Source organism: Sinocyclocheilus rhinocerous, unplaced genomic scaffold, assembly GCF_001515625.1.
Source record: "Sinocyclocheilus rhinocerous isolate Xijiao unplaced genomic scaffold, SAMN03320098_v1.1 scaffold3131, whole genome shotgun sequence".
Lineage (NCBI taxonomy): Eukaryota > Metazoa > Chordata > Actinopteri > Cypriniformes > Cyprinidae > Sinocyclocheilus > Sinocyclocheilus rhinocerous.
In genome coordinates, this window is record NW_015651495.1 from 281,431 (window position 1) to 292,453 (window position 11,023).

General features: G+C 39.5%; 1 protein-coding gene across 1 annotated transcript in view; it reads right to left on the minus strand.

Moving 5' to 3' along the window:
- The window catches only part of LOC107712927 (cyclin-dependent kinase 6-like), a 43,437-nt gene that overhangs the window by 19,856 nt on the left and 12,558 nt on the right, over positions 1-11,023 (minus strand). The window lies entirely within an intron of this gene.

Here is an 11,023-nt window from a genome sequence, read left to right on the forward strand (position 1 = left end):
TTTAGCGACCCGGACCTATATATCCAACACGGATGGATCTCTAACTGCTGCAATAGCATAAATTTATCCTGATATTTTAATAACAATTACAAAAGAATAAAATAAAGCATATTTGGTTACCTTTTGAAGCTTAGAAGGGTTCAATTTGAGCAGATGATTTTACCATCACTGTCCCTGACTATCATCGTCAGAGCGCACTTGCCCAGTACATTCAGCATCTGGCTCATATTCACGATCTCAACCATATTCTCAAAATTATCATTTTCAGGGACTTCAAAATCAATATTTTGATCACTGGCAGCTTATTCACCACATCCACCATCAAATGACAGTGACACTTATATTTCATTGCGTACAGTAGTCAGACTCTTAACTTTTATAAAGAATATCTCTTTGGATTTGAGACTTTAGTCTTTGCAACTTTACAGATCTTCTTTATGCACCAAGAGCTTGTAACACTCCAAAGAGAAATGAAAAATTTAAATAGCATCATATGACCCCTTTAATAAAAAATAATGTTGTTCAATTAGAATGTTTTTGTGTTTTGCTTTGGTACCGAAATTGGTACCGAGAACCGTGGATTTTCACTGGTATTGGTACCGAATACTGAAATTTTGGTACCGTGACAACACTATGTATAACTTTAAAAAATGAAGGAGGGAAAGGGTAGTGAATGACGTCTCGGGTCGCTAAAGACCCGAGGTATGCATTTAAGGGTTAATGCAATAAATCAGGAAGTTGCAGTAACTCAGGCATGCAGTGTCCAATCTGCCCCAAACTTAACATGTTTGATAAGAGTCTTGGCCTGAACACATCTACATGCCAATATTCAGTTATAGTCATAACGCCACCTACTGTCAACATGAAGTGACATGTTTAACACTGTGATGCACTATTTGCAACATGCTGAAATAAGCCATTGAGTGCTAAACATGCTAGAAACACTTACTAAGTGTTAAAACATGCTATTAATGCCATGAAACAGGAAGTTGTTGTAACTCATGCATACAATGTCCAATCAGCCCCAACCTTAACATGTTTGATTAGAGTCCTGCCCTGAACACATCTACATGTCAATATTCCGTTACAGTTATAGCGCCACCTGCTGGTAGCAGGAAATGGCATGTTTTACACTGTAATGTACTCTCAGCAACTGCAAAACATGATAGCAACATGGTAGAAACATGTTAAACCATGCTAGCAACATTTAGCTAACTGTTAAAACATATGAAGTTTTATTAACAAGGTTCGGGAGGAGCACGATCAGATAATCAATCAGTCTGGCCCAGGTGGAGCTCGTCAGCTAATCACCTTAACAAGCACAATACGTGTATATATATATATACAGCCAACTTACCTCAGTTCCACGAAAGTTTTCCAGCATCCCGCCTCCACCCCAACACCTCACTACTAATCTAATTTCATCCCATTCTTGGGATGGGGGGCTGGACAGCACGCCAAATATGCTACTAATTGCTCAATCACATTATATGTTAGTGCGAACTCGTGAAGCTATTAATGGCATGAAACTGGAAGTTGCTGTTACTCAAACATACATTGTCCAATCTGCCCCAAATGTAACAAGTTTGAGGTCTGTTGGCAACAGGAAATGGCATGTTTTACACAAACTCAAACAAGCAATGTCAAATCTGCCCCAAACTTCACGTTTATGCTTTAATTCTTGGCTTGAAGACATAACCATGCCAATATAATCATAGAGCCATCTGCAGGCAAAATTAACTGGCATGTTTTATACAAGCTTAAACATACAATGTTTGGCATGTTTTACACTAAAATACAATGTTCAGTCTGTACCAAACTTCATATTTGATAGTAGTCCTAGCTAGGCCTGTCACGATATCAACTTTTTGTTGTGCGATATATTGCCCATCACATCTGCAGATGAAACTTTGTTTATAGAAGCATTTTTAAAATTTGAACTAGCACCTCATGACTACACCACGTTATGTACGAGAAGCTGCAAAAGACACAGGCGCAAGTGGAATGTACAAAACATGGTGACATTAATTTTTAAGTAAATATAATGTGCGATATATTGCGTCACCAAAAATTATTGAGGTCATGTACATATATTGCACGATAAGTCGATATATTGATTATTGCGACAGGCCTAGTCCTAGCCTGAAGGCATCTATAAACCAATATTCAATTATAGTCATAGCACCACCAACTGACAGCAGGAAGTTTGGCACATATAAATGACCAAAGTTTCATAACAGTCCTGGTCTGAAGCCATTACATGGCATTATTCAGTTATAATCATAGCGCCACTTGCTGCCAACAGGAAATATCATGTTTTACTCTAACTCACACATGTCCAATCTGCACCAAACTTCAAATGTCTGATAAGAGTCCTGGCCTGAAGACATCTACACGGCAAAATTTAGTTATAGTGCCATCTACTGGCAGCAAGAAGTGTGGAAAATACAAATTACTTTGACGTAGTCGTCCTATATTAACCTACTTGAATGCATATTGCCAATCATGCTCTGTTTTCCTAAAGCAAAATCCGAAACCCAACAGGAAGTCAATTATTTTGAATTTTCTCAGCTAATTTTAAGCCATTTTTGCCATTTTCAGGCATTGTATTTTAACGAACTCCTCCAAGAGATTTAATCATATCAACACCAAATTTGGTCAGTGTGATCTAAATCCCTTTGTAAAGTAAATTGCGAAGATCTTTTCGTTGAAGGGCGTGTCTGTGGCAGCCTGACAAGTTTTGATGTTTTGCCATGAAACAGGAAGCTGTTATAACTCGGGCATGAGCAATGTCCGATCTACCCCAAATTTCACATGTTTGATAAGAGTCCTGTCCTGAACACATGCCCATGCCCATGCCCATATTCAGTTAGTCATAGCGCCACTGGCTGGCAACAGGAAGTGACATGTTTTACGCTGTAACATACTCCTCATTGAGATTTAATGACATCATCATACTTGGTCAGTCTAATCTCAAGGCTTTTGCGATGTTAAATTGCGAAGATCTTAAGTTGTCGCTAAAGGGCGTGTCTGTGGCGGCCTAACAAAATTCAATGTTTCGCCATGGAAGAGGAAGTTGTTGTAGCTCAGCCATACAATGTCTGATCTGCCACAAACATCACACATTTGATAAGAGTCGTAGCGCCACCACTTGGCAAGAGGGTATGCCATGTTTTACACTAACTCAAACATACCATGTTCAATCTGCACCAAACTTCACACACTTGATAAAAGTCCTGGCTTGAAGACATCTACACGCCAAAATTTAGTTATAGTCATAGTGCCAACAGCTGGCAGCAGTTTTGGCAAATATGAATGACTTTAGACATATTCCTCCTATATTTACCACTTTAAATGCATATTGCTCACTGTTCACTGTTTTTCTGAAACCACCGGGTGGAGGTGGCTCCAGTTGTGAGGGCCCTTTCAACGCTGCTTGCAGCTTTAATTCAAACTGTAACTTGTGAGTCTTTTAAAACTTCTTTTCAAACATCTTTTTACTTCACTAAGGAAACTGGAGTCATTTGTTCATAAATCGGACAACACTGTTAGTGTGATATTCTGTAAGCAGTCAGAAGGATTCAAACTTATAAGTAATGAGTTTGTAAGTCTTTGAGAAAGATTCTTTAAAAGTACTGGCACATAAGAATCAGTTGATCTTGAATCAGACCAATCTGTTTGTGTGATTGAGTCAGACTGATTCAAACAGTTATGATTTTTGTTTTAATGATTCATTAAAAGAACACACTCATCGTGAATCAGACTGTTCTGTTTGGGCAACTTAATCGTTGATTCAAACTTGTTACTTATGAGTTCGAGTGCCTTTTTGAACAATTCAATTCATGAGAGTTATTTTTCATGAATCGGACCACACTGTTGGCATGAATTAATCAGCCAGAATTATTTGTAACCGGTGCATAAGAGTAATTTATTTATAAACAAAATCTGTTTCTGTGATTCACATAGTCAGACTGATTCAAACTGGCGAGTCTGGTGAGTTTTATGAGTTTGTGAGGCTTTTTGAACAAATTAGTAAAAGATCCGAGTCACAAGTTTAATTAGTTTGAATTGTGCAAATGGATTGGAATGATTCACGAACAGTTTTTCAGATTCAAACTGTTTACCCTTGAGGTTGAGAGTCTTATTAAACGATTCTTTAAAAAATGAATTAAGTCAATTATTCGTGAATCAGACTGTGGTTACACTATATATTTTTGAACCAATAAAACAGCTAATAAAATATATTTGTTCTTTAATTTAGAGTTATGAATCATTCTGTAAATTGAAGCCCCAAAACCATTAGATGTCAAATGACACAATCTGCTTCAGATTTGAACATATCCGTCATCCACATTTGTTCAGTGAAACTCAATCAGCATTAAATTGTGGGATGGTTTGTGTTAGAGAACGAGAGTCTAGCAAGCTATGGTCGCTAGGTGATACAAACATAAGGGATTCATTCTACCATGAGAGGGGAAGGAAATGACAGGGCCCACAGGACTCCCACAGCACTGAAGTTATGAAGTTTGTGGTATGCAGAAAAACGGTTGCAGGAAAAGAGGGATTCGTTTTATCTCACCATAATTTGAGTCGCGACAGCCACTTGTACAGCAAACCTACACAAACCAACCAAAGGACTTGCAGGATTCTCATGCACTTTTGGATCACTTCTGCAGATGGCATCTATTTCAGAAAGGCCTAGAAATATGTGTTATAAAATGACAAAAGGACCGGCCAAGCCAATTCTCTTTGTTCAATGCAAAAATGTTTGGCGGTCTTGCATAAGGAGCATAGCAATAGATTAATGTATGCTTACTTAACACTTAAAAGATGTAACATGTACAAAAAAATTGTACAACAATCAGTCGGATAAATGATCTGAGGCATTTGCCTGCTGTTCCCTAAATCCAATTTCATGAGCAATGTGGTGCACATGATGTTTGCTTGAGCAGGATCCTAATCGCTTTCATGGGACAATCCCAGCTGCCTCCATTTCTACAGTAACACCATTTGGTATAAAGGAAGAGGCCGCAATTGATTTCAACCCATACAGTACACTAGGTTACAGTTTGCATGCATCGTAGTGTCAAACACAGACTCTCACTGTACATGAGTGAAGATACAAGCAACCAATAGGCTCACTGGACATGCCTGTACCTACATTTTTGCAAAACTCCAAAAACATACCTACATATACAATTTACTGCAGTTTCCAGCTGAAATGAACACTAGAGGTGGTAAAACAAATACAACTTTTGTTCCTTCACACAAATTATGATTACAGTAAAAGATTATCGATTGATAAAGACTTTTCACACGGTTCCATGCACAATACTATGTTATGACCTCAAAACACTATTACCACAGTACATAATTTGTAAATTAAACTGCTTTGCATCACATAGCCAGCTTTATATGCATGGCTCATCTGGCATAGTAAACTTGCTCAGTAGCTCACCTGGTATAGCACTGTACTTGCAATGCAGAGCGCTCTGGTACGAGTCCCATAAAACACAAGTCAAGATAAAATTGCTAAAATGGCATGGTTGCTTCAGCAAATGTGTTTTTATCTAATGTTTTCTTTTGTTAACACTATCAGTTAAGTTTCAGGTAGGGTTTAGTGTAGGTCATACATTATTTTCAAACACATAGGAGAATTAAACGTTTGGCTCCACTCACCAGACATTTAATTTTCAACCACTGTAATAAAACTTTGCAGGATTGCTGTTCATCTGCTTCAGATAACTGGACCCTTGCTGGATCCTCTTCAGTTTGCCTACAGAGCAAACAAGTCTGTGGATGATGCAGTCAACATGGGACTGCATTACATCCTGCAACACCTCGACAGACCTGGGAATTACGCAAGGTTCCTATTTGTGGACTTCAGATCGGCCTTCAATACCATCATGCCTGACCTTCTCTCAGACAAACTCACACAGCTCTCGGTGCCCACCTCCATCTGTCAGTGGATCACCAGCTTCCTAACAGACAGGCAGCAGCTAGTGAGGCTGGGCAAACTCACATCCAGGACTATCACCATCAGCACTGGCGCCCCTCAGGGATGTGATCTCTCCCCACTGCTCTTCTCCCTGTACACGAATGACTGCACTTCAAAGAACCCCTCTGTCAAGCTCCTGAAGTTCGCGGACGACACTACAGTCATTGGCCTAATCAAGGACGGAGACGAGTCTGCTTACAGACAGGAGGTTAAAGAGCTGGCTGTCTGGTGCAGTCTTAACAACCTGGAGCTTAACATGCTCAAAACTGTGGAGATGATCGTGGACTTCAGGAGAAAACCCCCTGCACTCCCCCCACTCACCATCATGGACAGCACTGTGACTGCAGTGGAGTCATTCAGGTTCCTGGGCACCACTATCTCTCAGGACCTGAAGTGGGACACTCACATAGACTCCATTGCAAAAAAGGCCCAGCAGAGGTTGTACTTCCTTCGCCAGCTGAGGAAATTCAACCTGCCACAGGAGCTGCTGAAACAGTTCTACTCTGCTATCATTGAGTCTGTCCTGTGTTCATCCATAACTGTCTGGTTTGGTTCAGCTACAAAATCAGACATCAAGAGACTACAGCGAACAGTCAGGACTGCTGAGAGGATGATTGGTGCCCCTCTGCCCAGCCTCCAAGATCTTTACATCTCCAGAGTGAGGAAAAGGGCTAAGAAAATCACCTTGGACCCCTCACACCCAGCCCACTCTCTCTTCGAACTGTTGCCTTCTGGTCGGCGCTACAGAGCACTGACCACCAGAACAGCCAGGCACAAGAACAGTTTTTTCCCCACAGGCTATATTCAGCCTGAACAATTAAACTTTCATAATTATACATCGTCCATCACAACTGACATATTTATACACAGAATCCAAAATTTGTACACTTGTAAACAGCACACTTTGTAAATAACATATCTGCACACTTATAACATATCTGTACATTTATCTAAACAATTAAAATTTTCCCTATACTTCTATTTCGGTATATAGTACATTATTTAATTTCTGTTTTTTTTTTCTTATATTAGTCTTATATTCCATCCCTACTGTGTTATTCCTATGCATGTCTGCACTATCATGTATAGCCCTATTCGGACGGTAATTGTTTCTCAGGGGGACTTAAGTGATTTTCACCATTTACAGGGGGTAGTTGGTGATTTTAATGCCGCCCGAATCCAGGATGTCGGTGTTTTTCTCTCACCACCCCCGTAAAAATCCCTGGCCGAATTACCTACTGTTTTTTGACAAACACCAAGGTCGTGTGGTAATTTAATTGCCATCCGAATCCACATCTCTTAGTTTACAAGAAGAAACCGATTCAAAATTCAGTGTTTAAACCCTTTTTGAGCACTCCCGAACATCGTAAGGTAACGTTGTACTTCGGTGTAATTTGCATACATATTTCTCAAATGCTGGAAAGTATTTAAAAGAACAATATTTCATAACTGCTCCACCACAGCGACTGGGAGCAGAAAGAGAAGAAAAGCACGTAAACATTAGAAATCGGTCTTTATTATGGCAGCAGCAGGTATGCAATACAATTTTAAAATGTGTATTATAAACAGATATATATCGCGTATAATTATATACAACTATAGCGGTCTATTTTCCTATTTTTAAACAGGAGATTTAAATAATCAAATAACAAACAGGATTATATATTATAAAACATGCTTGGAATAATAAGAATACATTTTACATAATAATAAGAATACATTTGTAAATAAAATACATTTTATTTACAGCAGACAATCATGTGACTGGCCACGTGAGCAGCGCGTTCCCGGGTTCATAGGATCACAGAACTCGCTCCTCCACTGTGAATAAATCACCATCTGAATTCATGAGTTTTATCACTGAGGTGATATGTACATTTTTTTGTACAGACGTCCATATGAGAAACAATTACCGTCCTAATCGGGCTTATGTCTGCACTATGTCTGTACTTTCTTCTGCACTGGAAGCTCCTGTCGTCAAGTCAAATTCCTTGTGTGTGTAAACATACTTGGTAATAAAGCTCTTCTGATTCTGATTCTGATAAAACTGAGCACGCATTTAATGCCACACCCTGGACATTTCACTTCAAAAAAGTGTCACGAAAATGTGCAAGAAGCAACATTTATCTACTGAACCTGGGTTGGAAAAAAGGCATCTAATTCATTCAAAAAGGAAGAAATAAAAGTTACTGTGTTTTGCGTCTGTGCTTTAGGCTGTCAATCAGAGGTGGACAAAAGCCACCAAGAGAACCAGAGTCATTCTAAGGATCAACAATGCTATGGACCCATGAGATTTGTAGGGTCAGGCTAATCTCCACCTCTCTGTGCACCCAATGGGTGGTCCATTCAGTCCTTGGTCGCTTGGTTTTTCTCATCTACAAGGTGGGAGCAGAGTGGAAAGCCAGTAAAGCTGAGTTTTGTAGTCTCTATTAACATCTTTAACAACAATGATGAAAAGTATATTAGTTATTAAATATGCTTACAGTAAAGGCTTAATCACATACATGTTATGAAAAATACTTATAACATTAGGTAAGTACCACCAAACACTGCGCAGAAAAACCCCAAAGGGGATATTTCTTTATGCTTTATGCAAAACAGATATCATTTACTTCATATAAACTGTCTGATTCAACCTCTTTGCGTTGAGAACGGTAGTCTGTTTTGAATCATCGTAATTCTGCAAGCATTCTGGTAGGCAGTTATGACTCAGCCAGCTGGTCCATTCAGCACTTCTCAAGTCTTTGAATGTACAGTTTATGTCAGCATGGCAAACTAGTAGCTAACACTGAGTGTTGTCATAGAATGAGGAGCCAAAATCCATAACAGCACGTCTGCTTTTGCATACACAATAACGACATTCCTGTAACTGCCAAGAGAGAGAGGAAATTGATTTTTTTAGCTGCTTGAAGGGCGGGTGATAGGAGGATTCCAGGCACAGGAACATTAATCAGGAGAGCCAGAGAGTCCATGCTCACTGTAAGCAACCCCCTGCCTTATCTATCGCCCGTTTTTTTTGTTTCTCAGTATGTGTGGGGTGGGGTAAAACGGAGGGGATATTTTCTAGTGGTAGATTCCCAGGTGAACTCACAGAGACTCACCCGCCCAACGACTTAACAGCCAGCAGCCCCTTATTAAAGAACTGAAACAACATTTTTTTGCACAGCAACCAAAACCACCGAAACAACACAACTGACAAAAGGCACTGGCAGTCATTCAGATTCTGCAAACTGAATGAGATGTAAAAAAGTGGGTTAATGTAGCATGGTCTTGCACTCCCTTGTGTATGTGATATGGACCATGGTAACAACTGTAATTAGATATGATAAATTCAATATTCGCATCTTGACATCTTAACTAAATTTAAAGGGGTCATATGATGCTATTTTAAAGATCATTATTTTGTGTATTTGGTGTAACAGAATATGTTGACATGCTTTAATGTTCAAAAAACACATTATTTTTCAAATACTGTACATTATTGTAGGTCCTCTATGCCCCGCCTCTCTCAAACACGTCGTTTTCAACAAAGCCCCCTCCTTTGACAAGCACAGTCTGCTCTGATTGGCCAGCTGTTAGAAATAGCCTTTGTGCACAGCCAGCCTTGTACTCTTCTAGGTTCAAAAAAACTGTCGTCCATAAAATGCGTTGCACAAATTCGAACATCTGGGTTGTGCTGTTCTGTTGTAAATAAATCTTAAACAATGATTCCTAAATGCATCTACTTCCGGAAGGCCGAATGAAGTGCTTTTGCTTTCGCACTGAAACACACAGCATCTCCCTGACATGGCTGTTCCTGAAACCACGCCTTCTTTCTTTGCATCAACATTTGGGCAGCATTATGCTAATCTTCCCACATAGTGACGTAGATATGTGGGGGCGTGTTAGAACGAGCCGTTTTAGGTAGGTGTGGCTGACTCTTAACTTTTATAAAGAATATCTCTTTGGATTTGAGACTTTAGTCTTTGCAACTATACAGATCTTCTTTATGCACCAAGAGCTTGTAACACTCCAAAGAAAAAGGAAAACTTGAAATCGCATCATATGACCCCTTTAAAAATGTGATAAATTAGCCATGTAAAATATATGCACAAAAAAGCTGCTGACTTAAAGTGTTAGTTCACCCAAAAATGAAAATTCTGTCATTAATTACTCACCCTCATGTCGTTTCAAACCTGTAAGACCTTAGTTCATCTTCGGAACACAAATTAAGATATTTTTGATGGAATCTGTTCAGATCAAATCACAACGACGTAGGAAACAGATCTGGCGTGACACAGAACAGCATATGCTGTTTACGTCCAGCGGATACTCTCCAAAATGGCGCTACAGGGTGACGCGGAGGAAACAAATTGTTGAATAAAGTCTTTTTTTTTTTTTCGCACAAAAATTATTCTCGTAGCTTTGTAAAAAAAAAACCCTGATGTCACATAGATTATTTTACAGATCTCCTTGCTATGTTTCTGGACTTGGGAACATTTCAGTTGTATTGCTGTCTATACAGGGTCAGACAGCTCTCAGATTCCATCAAATACCTTAATTTTTGTTCCGAAGATGAACGAAGGTCTTACAGGTTTGAAACGACATGAGGGTGAGTAATTAATAACAGAATTTTCATTTTTGGGTGAACTAACCCTTTAACTTGCACTTTCTCTGAGAAAAGACACAATGTCCGTTTAAAGCCTATGTGCTATCTTTTGACATCCTCAAGAGAATGTGATTTCAATGGTTGGCAGGAGGGAATTGATGGGACTCATTTGCCAAGTCCATTTCATCTCAGCTTAGGCCACTTTGTGAGGCAAAAGACAGGGGACAGCCTCTGCAGGTTTCATTTTACACATTATGTAAAGGGAGTGGCCATTCAACTGAGACTGCGCTACTGTCAGTCACGGAAGCCTTGCGGATTGCAAAAGCTGATTCCAAATCATCAGTTCTTATTCTGCTGGATCTATCTGCTGCTTTTGACACTGTCAATCCTCAAATCCTCTCTCCTGCCCTCTCATCACTGGGCATCACAGGGATTCC